The 16,151-nt window shown below is 35.6% G+C and overlaps 1 protein-coding gene across 1 annotated transcript in view; it reads right to left on the bottom strand.

Annotated features, from left to right (window-relative positions):
- The window catches only part of LOC145303442 (secreted frizzled-related protein 1-like), a 447,909-nt gene that overhangs the window by 374,103 nt on the left and 57,655 nt on the right, over positions 1-16,151 (bottom strand).

Here is a 16,151-nt window from a genome sequence, read left to right as displayed (position 1 = left end):
GCACATCTAAACAATATGATATAAATGCGGGGGTGCCCCAGGGTTCTATCCTTGGACCTCTATTGTTCCTGATATTCATAAATGACCTCCCCGACAACATTGCCTCTGAGATGGGTATATATGCTGATGACACTACACTCTATGGCAGACACGACAGGAAGACGAATGAACACATTTCTAAAGAAATGGCAGAAACACTAGAGGACGACCTCCAATCTGTAGTGGAATGGGGACAAAAGTGGTTGGTCGCATTCAATGCTGCCAAGACTAAACTAGTTTCATTCAATAATTACAAGAAACCCTCTCTACCACCCATAGCAATGGCCAACGACTCTTTATCTGAGAGTAAATCTTTCAAACTCCTTGGCCTAACGTTCACGGGAAACATGAGTTGGAACAATTACATTGAAGGCATTGCCAGGGCCGCTGCAAGAAAGGTGGGCTCTCTCTACCGCGCTAGAAAACTACTAACACCCGAAAGTATCCTGTACCTCTATAAGGCCACCATTCGCCCATGTATGGAGTATTGCTGCCACATCTGGGCTGGTGCATCTGCTACTAGTCTCTCGCTCCTTGACAAGGTTCAAAAGAGAGTCGCAAACCTGATAGGCCCTGAACTGGCATCTAAGCTTCAGCCTCTGTCCCATCGACGAAATGTTGCATCCCTCTGCCTTTTCTACAAGTATTTTAGTGGTGAATTCTCTGACGAACTGCAATCACTTGTGCCCCCACGACGCGAGCACCCTCTACAAACCCGACAGGCTACTAGATCCCACCCCCACACTGTAGAGGTCCCTAGATGTAAAAGATCTTTTTACTCCAATAGTTTCTTCCCCAGAACCGCAAGACTCTGGAATTCCATTCCAGGTCCCTGCTTCCCCAACAGTACTGACGTGCAGAAGTTCAAGTGTAACGTGAACCGACACCTTGCTGCCCAAATCCCTACATAGTACCCCAGTAGTTGTTGCCCCTGATAGTAGCCCCCTACACCAAAGTGGCAATTTGCCTTGTTTGGGGTGAAAATGTAAAAAAAAAAAAAAAAGAAATTAGAGCGAATTACGAAAATTGAAATATCGAATTTCAAATAAAACCAACTATTATCCACTTAATTATCACAATAATGAACATATCTAAAAATTTCGAAAAACGATAAATTAAAAATTAATGATTAATGAAAACAGTTTCCGTATACAATTGGTGAAAATTGAGTTTTGCTTAATTGGCCCAAGATTTTAGAAAATCATTATCTTCCTTGTTACAAGTCGAACTTTACATTTGTTTTTGTTTTTTTGTTATTTCATTTCGTTTTCGCATAGAAATATTGTTTTTTGAATATAATAAATCAGAATATTAGTAAACTGAATTTTTCAAAGGTATATCTTTATTTGCATTTTTTTTTAAATATGTTCATTTACATATCTTACATATATTTTTATTTTAAATATGCTTATTTACGAACATATTTTCACAGAAATAATGAATATTAAATGTAATATATTATGAATTTTTCACGTGTAATAACTTAAAATACGAAAAAGAAAATGTATGCACGTTAACATTTTTTCCCAAACTATGAATTTTTCACAATTTTTCCAAATAAACATGTTTATTTACATTTTTGAAATATGTATATTTACAGACACACTTTTGTGGAATTAATGTACATTAAAAATAGTTTACAAATATTCTTTATTATAGTTAAAAAGTATATTTTTATTTGTTTTAAATGTGAGAAAAATTTAAAGAAACCAGAAAGAATGGAAGGTAATTGGGCGCGGTCACCAAATTAAATAACACCGTTTAGTTCCTGTGACGTGTAATGACGTTCAAAAACGGGAAATGACTCGAGTAAGTTAATGTGCGAGTTCGTCACATTCACTAATTTTGTGAAGAATTGGATATCATCTTTACTTTGCGAGTCTAACATTCGAGCCTGTATTCTTTCATGTGCGTTACACTTAAAATACTAAAATTGTGCTGTGATCGGAAACAGCAGTGAATTTTACTTAACGTACCATATGTAGTGGATTTTACGTTACGTTTTAACTCTGGACTGAACAAAATCTCCAATTAGCGATTTTTTTTAACAAATCATAGTCGTGAGAATATTCACAGCCGGTGTAATAAAGCCACTGACGCTGGTAGCAACAGCAGCAGCAGTAGTCGTATGACACATATGCAAATAACCAAACCTGTGCGAGATGTGACGTCACAGCGCAGGAAAGAAAAGAAGAGAAAAAGGAACACACGTGGACGGCAAAAAAAGGAATACACGTGACCGGCAGAGGACTGGAAAAGGCGGGCGCTGGCGTAATATGAACGTGGGCCCATGGCGGCGAGATACTTTTAAACTCGCGTCAAGACGGCAGTTTTGTAAAGACCCTGGCAGACGAGATGAACTAAGAAACTTTTAAAACAAGAAGCAATGCGTTATTTTGGAAGAACCATGATTAAATGCATTTTATTTCAACTGAAAAGTCTCAGTTGAATTTCTCCCTTTTTTTTTTTTTTGTTCCTTGCGACTTTCTCAGACATTACGATTAATGACAACATTGCATCGAAATTTAACGCGTAATATAAAAACACACATCATTCTTCCTATATTTCTGTATTTTTTTTTTAATCGGAAATCGAAATTATATCAAAATTCCAATCTCGACCGAACGTTCCAATGCCAAATGTAAAAGTCATAAAAGATGCGGATCGAGTAGCGAGTTTCTATGAGGAATAAAACCATAGTTGTCGCCAAAAGTGTGACACTCAGCTTTTCTGTGACCTTGACTTTTGATCTAATTAAATCAGTTCTAAGTTAAGCATGACCGACATTTTCAACAAGTTTGGTGACGATTGACCAAGCTATTTGGACGCTAGGCTGTTTACAAAATAACAAACACAGTTACAAACTCGACCGCAAACAAATCCACCTTGGCGAATATAAAAGGAAAAAGCTACATCAGTGTAAAAACGGACATATTTGAGTGTTGTTTTTTATGATTTCTTGTTTTTTTTTTGTGCATTTAAAAAAAAAAATGTCATTAAACAGAAATCGTAAAACAGTTTTCATCTCTCTTGAAATCGAATTTTAGTCACTACCGACTAATAGCTGTTTGTTGACCTTAAAATAATGTCCAAGGAAAGAGATGTAGCTTTAATTAATAAATGATATCAAGAATTGAGACATGTTTTTGTGCCAAACACAAATTGTTCTTTAAAAAAGCCATAAATTTGTTAGAGAAACGTTAGAATTGGTGTATCATCCCAAAAGGAGACTATGTCGATGAAAGAGAAATTAAATCTTGGCTAAAAGTTGTTGTTTTATGTGTTATGCCTGAGTCTTATTACGTGATGTGTTAGCCATACGATTTAGTAGTATTGTATACCAGCAAGACCCGGGAAATTCCACAGAATGAGAAATATATTTAATCAACGAATATGTTTTGATTAAGTTGATATTTTTCTGGGTAATGCAAAAAATATAGCTTTGGGGACAGAAAAACAAATAAAGTGCAACAAATATGAATTTATTTGAGTTTTATGAGTTTCTATGAAAATAGTCCATTGTATTTTAAACATAGAAATAATTTAAATGAGATAACTTAATAAGTATTAATAAATATTCAAAAAGTAATATTGTGCTAGATAGTTCAATAAAAAATAATAAAATAACATTGTAAGAAGAAATCTTTAATTTACTTTTTCGCTCTATCACCTCTTAACAATGATCTTTTTCCCCCTGTTTTTACGTAACGTTTCGTTGATTTTTTTCTACTGCCAAAAACCGCTGCACGTCGAATATTTCTACGAGTTCTTTTCTCACGTCATTACAACAATGCTTGTGTTTTTGTTGTTGTTTTTCTGAAAATCTCGAAATTGGATAGCATAAGTTTTCTAGCCTGGTAAAGGACGTGTACTTTCTTTTCTGCCATGTCGGATATGTGCTTTTTCTCCTCCCGTGTCGACATGTCTGCTCAAATCCAGTCACCGCCATGCGGGTTCTTCAAATCTGTGTCACCGCTTACATGATTCCAAAACCCTGTCCGCAACTTGCGTTACAGCTTGGTTATTTGCATATGTGAGCTGCCATTGCTGCTACATACATGTGTGATGCTTCGTTACAAGTCATGGATATGCGAACGACTTTAAAAAGGTTAACTAATCTGCATATACTTTTCAAAAACCAAATTTCATGAATTAATTATTCATTTTTTATCATTTCTTATGAGATGATTAGTTTAATTTAATTATTACGCTTAATTCTATTTATGTATATTTTCTACATTGTGTATAATTGCGTAGCATTTAAGATGAAAAGGTTCTAGCGAGAAAAAAACAAGTGAAATAATGTTGGTTATGTAAAAAAAAAAAAAACCGCGCATAATATTTCAGCTTGCATGAAAATTCTCTCAAGATAATCCGAAAGGCGAAAATAGTCCTTTAGAGAGAATGGAGTCCAAAATTAAATCCAGTGTTATGATGCATATTGTCCGGTTGGAAAATTTCAAAACAGCTGAAATTGTTTGTTTTGTTTTTTCGGAAAGTGTAGTAGCAGTTTTTATTTTGTTGTTTTGTTTTGTTTTGTTTTGTTTTTTGGTTTGTTTTTTAGCCTGATCTTAATTCTTTAAAATTTAGTCTGAAATCACTTTTTCTAATTAAGCCGACGATGAAAGATGATATGCTGTTTTCCTCTTCTTTTTTTTTTTTTTTTTTTTTACAAAGGCATCACCACATTATCAAGGCCCAGAGGCCACTCAAGGATAAGGGTTAAAGAGTGTACAGTAGAAATTGGTCAATATAGTAATCATTAGTAATGAAAATTTGGTAAATTTAATAACTTATATGGAACGGCTCATCAAGAACTTATTTACTTTAGACTTGAACACAACCATATTGTAGTCAGCCGGAAAGCAGGAAAACGGAAGACAATTCCACAGGCGTGCAGTTCTAAGAAAGAAGCTTTGTTCATGGAATCTACGTTTAGGTTTAGGCACAGATAAAGAGTGGGGGAAATTATTGATAGTGTTTACAGCTAGACGAGTGTATCTTGTGAAAGTTTGGCGAGGGGGGACCATAGATTGAAGCTCAGTTGAACACTTTCCATGAAAATAACGATACATCATAGACAAACTCGCAACATCTCTTCTGTGAGATAGAGGTTGCAAGGAGGAGAAAAGGACATCTCCTACGAGGCTACGAAGTCTATTTTGAACTCTATCAAGGCAGGACAAGTCCTTTCTAGCAGCTCCTGGCTCTTATATAGGTAGAGAATAGCATCAGCAGTGAGATATCTACTGGATCGATAGAAAGATCCCACCATTTTTCCAGCGGCCTTGGCAACAGATTTGATATACGTGTTCCATTTAAGATCAGGAGTAATGGTCAAGCCCAGAAGCTTGTCAAAACTTGAGGCCTCCTGAAGACGAGAGCCATTCATTTCAATTGATGACAAATGTGAATTAGAATGTTGATGATGTAAAGAGAGAAGCTTGGTTTTAGCTGCATTAAAAGTAACCAGCCACTCCTTTCCCCATTGTACTACGTGCTCAAGATCAGAGGAGAGAGAATTGGAGAGAACTTGGTCGTTTACTGTCTTAGATGTGCTACCATAAATGGTAGTGTCGTCAGCATAAATGTCTACAAATGATGTAAGGATATGATTTGGAAGATCATTAATGTAGATCAGGAAAAGAGTTGGGCCCAGGATGGATCCCTGAGGGACACCGGCATTAATACTGTGAGCTTCTGATTTTTGCCCCTCAACTACTACTCTTATGAACCTATCAGAAAGAAATGATTTAATAATTGAGAAGACTTTTCCAGCTATACCATAGCTAGCGATCTTATGAAGTAAACCTTTATGCCATACCCTATCAAAGGCCTTAGATATGTCAAGAGCAATTGCCCTAGAAAGATTGCCACCGTCGAGAGATTTGCTAATCCTATGCGATATAACTGTAAGGACATCTGCTGTAGATCTAGCAGAACGGAAACCATATTGAGTGTCACTAAGAAGGTTATTTTTGTTGAGATGTTTGATTACTTCTGTATTTAACACAGATTCTAGCAACTTACTCATGACGCACAGGAGACTTATTGGCCTGTACTGAGAGGGGGATGAGCGATCACCTGAATTCTTAAATACAGGGCATACTGATGAGATTTTCCAGGGAGATGGGAAACTATTCTCCTTAAGACAACGTTTAAACAGTTTTGTAAGTATGGGCGCTAATTCAGGTTGAAGTTTTTTGAGTACTATAATTGGAATACCATCAGGGCCAGTTGCTTTACTCGAATCAAGGTTTTTGATTAGCTTCGCAACATCACGTACAGATATACGTATATCACATAGCGTGTTTTCTGATACAGGAGGAAATATTGGGGGTTGGCGGTCTTGGTCGCAAAGGGTAGAATTAGCTGCAAAGTTTTTGACAAAGAGTTTGGCTTTGTCTGATGCTGACGAGATTACCTCAGGTCCATTGATAATAGTTGGGATGGAGCACACGCTTCTGTTCAGGATTCTGTTTGCTATTTGCCAAAACTGGTGGGAACCAAGCCGCTGCTCAGCTACTTTGGACTTAACAGATTGAGCATACAACACTCTTGCGTTCCTTATTACTTTCTTACAATGATTGCTGGCAGTCCTGAAAACGGCTTTAGTTTCCATACATCTATTTAGTTTGAAGCAGTGGAAAAAGTGATTTCTGTGCGCAATGGCAGCAGCACATTCTGGAGAGAACCATGGCTGGCTGTTAGGTTTTTGCTGAAACTTTTTAGAGGGTATGAAATGGTCAATACCTACAATTAACCATTCAGTTAGGTCTAATACTATAGAGGACACATCCTTTTTAAACATGGAATGCAGAGGTAGATCAGATATAAATGTACGGAAGCTATCCCAGTCAGCCTTAGTGTATCGATATACTGTACGATGAAGAGGTACGTCTGGGGACTTATTACATTTCATTTTTATCTTAATTGATACAACAGAGTGGTCGGAAGATCCAAGAGGCGACAGAACAGAAACTGAACATAGTTCAGGGCAAGTTGTGAGAAAAAGGTCTAGTAGGCTCGCATACTGGCCGTCATTATCGGGCACACGGGTAGGTTCCTGAACAATCTGAGTGAGGTCATAGGCAATGGAGAAATCATGACAGAACCTCCCCTCATCATCGGTCTTGTTTGAGTGGGTCAACCATTCGACGTTGTGAACATTGAAGTCTCCACATACGTGAATGTTAGCTGAAGGATAAGTAGAAATTTTTCGATCCCATTTGACTGGAGATCAACTTCTCTTTGGTCTACTGCATTTTCCGAAAAAAAAAAAACAATTTCCATTATTTCAACTGTTTTGAAAACTTTCCAACCAGACTATATGCATCACTATACTGGATTTAATTCTGGACTTCATTCTCTCTAAAGAACTATTTTCGCCTTTCATATTACGTTGAGAGAATTTTCATACAAGCTGAAATATGATGCGCGATTTGTTTTTATATTTTTTTTACATATCCAACATTTTTTCACTTGTTTTTCTTGGCAATTTATGATCCTACTTTAAATTGCGGTTTCACTTAATGCTATAACTATCAAATTCAAGCATTGCTACAAATATAATTTGCTAATTTCTTTCTGTCCTCTGATGAGAAAAATAGCAAGAATAAGGACTTTGTAAATTGTTTTTTTTTAGTATTCTGTCGAACAGTAAATTTTGATTGTAAAGTTCAACTTACAGTTTTAATTTTCTTTCTCTTATAATAAGCTCTACTCTCTATTGCGAATTGAGCTTTTTTATTCGGTTGGGATTAAATTATCTATATATGAATACTAGTATTTATATTAGTTTGAAGTTTACCATTGCATTGAAGAATTACACCGTAATCATCGTACAATCAAAAAATATTGTACTAACCTTCAACTTTGAAACGGACGTTCTGACAAAGGGAAAACTCGTAAGAAATCATATCTGTCACGTCGAACAATAAGCAAGATCAAGAGAGAAGTTCGCCGTAAACCACTTGAAACTAGCAAACAAGTTTTTGAAAAAGCTGGCGTTCCTGATGTGCTCAAATCAACTCGTTGCCGAATTCTGAGGACGATTGCAAAATTTGGAAAGCCAGAGGTCCGCCCTCAATTGAAGCAGATGGAGTGAGCAACAGATCACATTAAGGTGAATTTTCAAACTGTTTTGTTCACCGATAAGTGTCGAGCGACCCTTGATGGGCCCAATGGGTGAAGGGGAGGATGGTACCATAATGAGGGTCTACGCCCAACAAGGAGGTGGTGGTGTGATGTTCTGGGCTGCAATCATTGGTAATGAGCTGGTAGGGCCATTCAGAGTCGCAGATGGAGTGACAATTACCGCCAAACTCTACATTGACTTCATTAAAGAACACTTGGAACTCTGGCACAAGAAGAAGAATTTGGCATTCCGGGAAAATATGGTATTCATGCATGATAATACACCGTCTCATTCTGCAAGGATAATCACTGAATATTTGGAGAGAGTTTTTGCCAGACATGGGAAAATAATACAGCCTGTTCTCTAGATTTAAATCCCATCGAAAATCTGTGGAGCATCTTGAAACAAAATATTTACTCCTGAGGAAGGCAATACAACTCCAAGGGTGACCTCTGTAATGCTATTCTGACTGCTGCCAAAGATATTTCATCAGATGAAATCGAAAGTTTGACATCTTCAATTGACCAAAGGCTTTTTGCTCTTGTCAATAAAAATGGCAATTATATAAGATATTGATTGTACTATGAAACCATATTGAAGTTGTTTGTTCTTTATTGTTGTTCTTCTCAATTTACAAATTCTTAGAATAATCAATGTTTCCATGATCTTTTAGCACTTCACCATATTTTAGCATTGGTTTGCATATAAAGTTGGCACGCCGAAAAAATGCAAATCACCAAAATGGCTGCCAATTGTTTATTACTGTGCAAATAAGCTTACAATTTTAAATCTGCGCTTGTATTAGTGCTGCCATATAACGTGCTAAATTTCACAAATTTTTATTGAAAACTACCGGAATTAGAACAAAAATATCGATTTGCATATAATTTTAGCACAGTGTATATATATATATATATATATATATATATATATATATATATATATATATATAAGACACACACACAGAAATATTTTCGTATGCTAGAACGTTTCCGTCTCAAATTTTACATAATTATGTAGAATGTAGAAACTATGCATAATAGTAAAATGAAACCAATCATTTAATAATAAACCATAAAAATGAATAAGTAATTAATTAACGCTCGTTTTTAAGGAATATGCAAATTAGTTAACCTTCATGGTGTCGCTCACATATCCATGACTGAGTATATCAAGAAGTTCGTTTTAATAATGTTTAAATAGAAAAGTATCTGACCTTCGGGCTGGGATTACAGTGTGGTATTTCTCCTGATGCTACACTTAATTTGTCCTTAGTTAATGTAATGTAATTTTTATTTTTGCCTACTTCCAGAATACCCCTTTTTGTGTAGCTGGTCCCCCCACCCCACATTAAAAACGACCTTGTATCACATTTTGTTTCTGTGGGAAAGCAAATAAATACCGATAGAAAAAGTAAGCTATTAATATCCAGGTCAGAGTGATAGAAAAAATTCAACTGTATAGGTGTATGGCTTTAGAACAGAATGGGTAATTGTATCGACGTCGGGGAAAATATTGAAATCGTCCCATTACTAGTTTCAATGATTATATTGTCATGTGTGTGTGTGTGTGTGTGTGTGTGTGTGTGTGTGTGTGTGTGTGTGTGTGTGTGTGTGTGTGTGTGTGTGTGCTACCCTTTGAGTTTGTACGTGCGTTGAAAACGAACGAGTCACTGAAGCTAAGCCAATTTTTGTCGCCCTCATCACTCATGGAAGCTTCCAAATTCGGTTTACTTTTCTCCCGTGAGAGCCATTCGCAATACTTTCTTATAAAATATCCAATAAAGGAATGAAAATTCGTCTAGCCACATCTTGGGTTAGAAGGCAGAGGGTACTCATCCCTACACACACACACACACAGTCTGTATATTCACAAGTATTGGTTCGGGGTCAGAATATAAGGGAGTAAGCAAAAGAGAGCTACTGCATTTTAATCCATAGGGATTTGTCGTACACATGTAAGGAGATTTCCATGGCCCAAAATCATGTCTTTTCCACCCACACCCACCTCTCTCCCCCTCTCTCTCTCTCTCTCTCTCTCACACACACACTCTCTCTCTCTCACACACACACACACATACACACACACATACACACTTTTTCTCTCTCTAGGACTTATTTCTGTTTCTTTTTTTTTTTTTCACTGAAGGAATTAAATGGGCTAACTTGCGAAGGAAAAGGGGAAAAAGCTCTTCCTATTTTTTGACCGGCTTTATTTGTTTGTTTGTTGTTGTTTATTTGTTTGTTTGTTTTTTGTTTCTTTTAGTGACAGCTATTCATATTTTATCGATGCAGTTTGCAAAATAAATAGTAACACACTTTCTGAACGTAAGGTGTAAAAGTTTTTGCCATTTTAAAATTTCTTCTGTAAAATGAAAGATTTTTAAAATCTTTATTCGTAAGAATAACGCCCTTTGCTCTCTATAACTTGATTCCAGATATGCCTTGTTTGAGAAGAGGAAAATTGTTTAATTATTGGAATTCTTTTTGAGATGAGTAATTTATATATTTATTTATTTATTTGCGGACTATTATTCTCATCTTTTATAGTTGTTGTTTCACGATGTTTCAGCAAACTATTCCTCTGGCCTTCGTCAGGTTATTTACCGCGATGGAATAGGAATGCTGAATCTTCAACTGTATCTTCAGTAATTACTGCCTTCCATAGCTGTTGTCGTCTCACCACGTTTTGGCAAACTACTACTCTGACCGACTTTGGGTAGGATTGAAACCGTTATCTTCAGCCAATGCTCACCTGGAATTGTAGAGATTCAACGTCTCTATCCACTGCACCACAGGGCCCGTTCCATGTGAGCATTGTCTGAAGATAGCGGTTTCAATCCTACCCAAATCCATCCAGAGGATTAGTGGACCAACAACTACGGAAGGCAGTAATTACTGAAGATACAGTTGAAAATTTCTATCTCGTTGCGGTAAACAACCTGAGGCCAGAGAAATAGGTGCCCGAAACGTCGTAAAATAACAACTATAAAAAATGAGAGGAAAATTGTTATCAACTTTACTAACTCAGTGTTGCGGTACGTTGATATCGACCATCAGTAAACAATCACATGTCAGATATGGTGTACACACGCTCTTCAGACTGATATGCGAACAGGTATGTCGCCCACACACGCACACAAACATTCATCAATGACGCAACGGTTATTTGCTTCTGTCTTAGTTTTCGAATTGTCATACAGGTGGCGTCTCTACTTCGTGTTTCGCATTCTACTTTCCACTTCCGTACAATATATATATATATATATATATATATATATATATATATATATATATATATATATATATATATATATATATATCCGAACTTTCGATGTGATCAGAGGCACATTCCGTTCACCTCGACGGGCGTAATCTTCCTTCAAAGGTAAAAATGCAAGGCAGCTATCAACTTACAAGGATCACAAAGACAACACATGTCTACAACAACAGTAATGAACTTATCTGAACACACAGTACACACGCATTCACAACGAACATATCGGCACTTTACCTGTTTTCACGCATTTACACACAACGAACATTTCGAGTTACTGCATGCTTATACGTGTACACCCGCACATACACACGTCTACCCCCGAACACGCGCTCACGTGTTGTTTCTACATTGTTCGTAAATAAATGTATTCTTTGTATATATTGTAACTCGATAGTTTCGTTGTCTCATTTTGAGGTTGGGGTTGGAAACACGCATTTTATCCCCTACTGATAGGTTATGTCTTCCAGAAGTAAGGTTATAACTGTACCGGATTAGGTTTCATTTTATGCTACATAAGAGCCAAATATTTGATTTCTGCATTTTAAACTTTAATTCAAGCTATTAATTAAAAAAATTAAAATTGGGTTCTTTGATATGACAGAGGCTCTTATTTATTATTCATGCTTACATTTTTCTATTCAATAATACATTGTTTTAACGCAAAAACGTTACGCATGAGTAAAGTAAGCAAAGTGGTCAATCATAGTCGAGGACGACCTAGGGGTTCCTTATTTCATTAAGTAATACACTGTTGTGTAGCTCAGAGCGCCACTCATTTTACAGGAATACTCGACTTATCTTGATCCTTACCTCATGATGTTGAGTGTTCAGCAAAAGGGGATCAAGTACCATTTTTTAGTCTTTGGCATGGCTCGATTGAGATTTGAACCCTGGTCTTCCGGACTATTGACGAAAACTCTTACTATTATGCCATATGGCTCGGTTATATGAGAGGGTAAACAGAAATAAATTGTTTATGGCTAATTTATTAACCGTATTAAAATCTTCTATGTCGCCAACAGTAGAGTTTACCGAAACTGTAACTTATCTTTAGAGGAAAATATCAAATTTTAAACGTCAAAAAAAAAAATTAGATTCTTAAATAAAAAAAGAATTTATAGCTAAATGTAATCGTATAAATAAATATTTGGTTTGTTATTTGAAACCGGATTAAATTATTATATGCTCAGCCAAACTTGTTGCATAGTTTCTACCTCTACTTGCACTAACACAAAACTGACTTCGTAATCTAGTGGAGGTTGTTTATTCCCTTTGTTGCTAGCCTCTCTCTAGTGTATCGATAGTAGATGCTACTGAGCCCCAATCCCTCGCACTCCCACCTATTCACAGAAAGAACCTGCCCAACTATCACTTTAGCAAACAACGTTTCTTTCTCTCTCTCTCTCTCTCTCTCTCTCTCTCTCTCTCTCTCTCTTTCTTTTTTTCTCTTTCTCTCTCACCATACACGAACAAAGTTTCTTTTTGAGAACGTTGTGTTTGTTGAACAAAGCACCATCAATCTGCTTCAGGTCGACTTTAAGATGCTCGTCTTCTTTTTTTTTTGCATAGGCATCACCACTTATCAAGGCCCAGAAACAACTCGAGGATCAGGGTTAAGAGTACACAGTAGTCAATTGGACAATATAGCAATCGTTAGTAATGGAAATTCGGTAAATTTATTAACTTAAGTGGAACGGCTCACCAAAAACTTGTTTACGTTGGACAATCAGATTGTAGTTAGTTGGAAAGCAGGAAAACGGAAGACAGTTTCACAGGCGTGCACTTAAGTCTAATGTAAACAAATATTTGTTAATACGTCCTCTTGGATAATCAAGTCCTTTTCAGAAATCGTCTGCTTATACTACTATTATTTCCAATCATCGTGCTGTGATAGTCAATGCCCAACCAACGGTCTCTTTAATCCCTCGAATGGCCCTGAGCCTTGATAATATCCATGGGTAAAAAAAACAAGTGCAAATGATAAAAACGCGCGAAAGTGTGAGTACTATTCATTTTCTCAGTTCGTTTTTCGGTTGATACTGGATATACTTCTGATGATCGTTGATTGCGTGACACAGCAATAAAGGCTACTTTTGCACTTTCTTGACCGAAGCAATTTCGTTTCGGTAAATTTGTACCTTTGCATTTACTTATTACTACGGTGTTACTTCAATTTTTGTTTTACCTTAAAAAATAGTTCATAACGAGAAAAAATATTTTGTTTTTGTTTTTGTTTTGCGTTGTTTTTGTAAGTTTGTATGTTAAAATCTCTCGCTGACCAACCTTTCTAACCTCCTCGAAAATATGTGATTCTACTATTTATAGGTGATTAAGTCTGAACACCCTAAAAAATGAAGGAGAAAAAAAATATTATTTTCGAATGTAATGTGGGAGAGCAGTTTCGTATAAAAATTTAATGTAAAATGATTCGGGACATTGTAGCTTTTACGAGAATCAAATAATTTTTCACTAATTATCTTAAGTTCGAGTGGCTGTCTGTTAGGGCTGGACTAAGGTTAAGTTTAAGGTTTAGTTAGAAAATCGTAACGAATGTTTTGGAACAATTTATTCCAGAAAGACTGTTTTGCGCATTTTAACATTACGAAGGGGCGCTTTGTGAAAAAAATAGCTCTATATTGTTGGAATTTAATAGCTCTGTTTTGTTTCTTTCAATGGGAATTATTATTAAGTAAGAAGTGTATATAATGATATAAGCCATGGAAGAATTCAAAATATCTGATACAAATGAATAGTCTGAAAAAGTTTATTATCGGGTACATCAGTAGCGTGTTGCGTAACAATGACCGTTGTTCGAATAAAAACAATTTAAGCAAACCGCTACTGAGAGCAAAAAGGTGGATGATAACCGATAGTAGAGTGGAAAATAGTACGGCAAGCCAGCACATGTGGAAACTTGGACACCTTGTGTACATTATTATATTTGAATGAGAAATTAACTATGCTGTACTTTAACGAAACACAAAATTTATTAAAATTCAGGAGTGAAATAAGAAACGTATGTATATATTAAATAAACTTTACTTTTGGATAACGGGAAAAAATGTTTGTGCAAATTATAATTTGATAGACAGTTATATTCTTATATGCCAACACTGGAGACTGAAACAATTGTACGCAATGTTGTGACCAATAAAATAAAAACTTTTCGAAAATGAGTAAATACTTGTTTACCTATACCGAATTAACGTGGTATAGTTAGAATATATATATATAATCAAACAAGGACACATGTCTTGAACTAAAAACAATTTTTAAAAAAATGCTCAATACATACGTAGATTATATGTGAAATTATATGAACCCTATGCGAGACGAGTAACATAATCGAAATGTTGATTAATCCGCGTACTTCTGACGAAATGAGTAACATACTCGAGACTTTCATTAATTTGCATAGGATTTTTTTCGTGTTCGTATAATTTTGAATTATATATATATATATATTTATATATATATATATATATATATATATATATATATATATATATATATATAAACAAATGTATTGCAGATACTCTAGTATAGCACACAATGTAAATAAGCATCTAAATTTAAACTAGGTCAACAAAAAAGAAATGAAAAAATCCCCGCTAAAACAACAAAGAAACAGGTGCGAGCACGCTCATTGGCGACTATAAATTGAGGTGTTAGTAACTAAGAATCTGACTGGTTGACGAGCAACCCCAGTAGCACGTGACTATATACAAACAGGAAGCAACACAACTTCCATGTATAGGCCTTACAAATCCTAACGAGGATGAAACGTAGAAAATTCTGTGTAGCTTAATTGCCATATATATTTTCAAAACTCACAACACACATCTTATCTTATCAATGAAACTACTGTTGATTTTATAGGCCGAGCCCTTTTGCTTGTGTGGTAAGAAAATTTCCCAAATGCACTGGGGATGTTCGACTTTATAAGGTGTTAACTTTGTTCAAAATATAACAGTTCTTTCTTTAATCGGATTATTTCCATTATCGATTAATGATTTTCGATACTTATCAGAGGCATTCCGACATAAAGCCTGGTACTTGTACAGTTTGATCAAGACATTCAAAAATGAAAATATCGAAATAAGGTTATATTGTACGTATCCGTTTTGGACTGAAGATCTCCAAAAAAAAATTTCATTTAATTTGATCGAGTAGTTTTTTTTTTTTTTTTTTTTTTTTTTTTTACAGCGGAAGAACACGTTCTTATGAGAGCGCGTTGAAGTCAGCCATCATGGAATTAGTTGAACACGCCACGGGGAGATAACTCAATGTAAAGCGCCGACACTCCCTCTCCATCTTTAATACTAGCTTTTCTTCCTAAAAATCGAACCTTTTGCTCGGTGTCATAACAAATTGTTTTTTTTCGCTGTAAAAACAAAAACAAAAAAAAAAAACTAGTTGGTGAAATAAAGTGAAATTTTTTTCGGAGAACTTCGTTCCATGACGGATACGTACAATTTAAACTTTTTTTTTTTCGATATTTTCATTTTTTTTTAATGTCTTGATTAAACTGTACAAGTACCTAAAGCCTATCTAAGAACATTCTTAGATACATAAAATATATTTGTGAAATTTTATAAAAATTAGCTCAGCCGTTTCAGAGTCCATAAATAACGAACTCAATCTCACACAGAGACAAAGTGCCTTTTATGTATATACTAAGAGGGAAGCCCGACGT

The sequence above is a fragment of the Euprymna scolopes genome, chromosome 19 (assembly GCF_053919585.1).
Source record: "Euprymna scolopes isolate OS-2025 chromosome 19, ASM5391958v1, whole genome shotgun sequence".
In the NCBI taxonomy this organism is placed as follows: domain Eukaryota; kingdom Metazoa; phylum Mollusca; class Cephalopoda; order Sepiida; family Sepiolidae; genus Euprymna; species Euprymna scolopes.
Note: the sequence above shows the minus strand (reverse complement) of the source record. Positions and strands in the feature narration are given on the sequence as shown.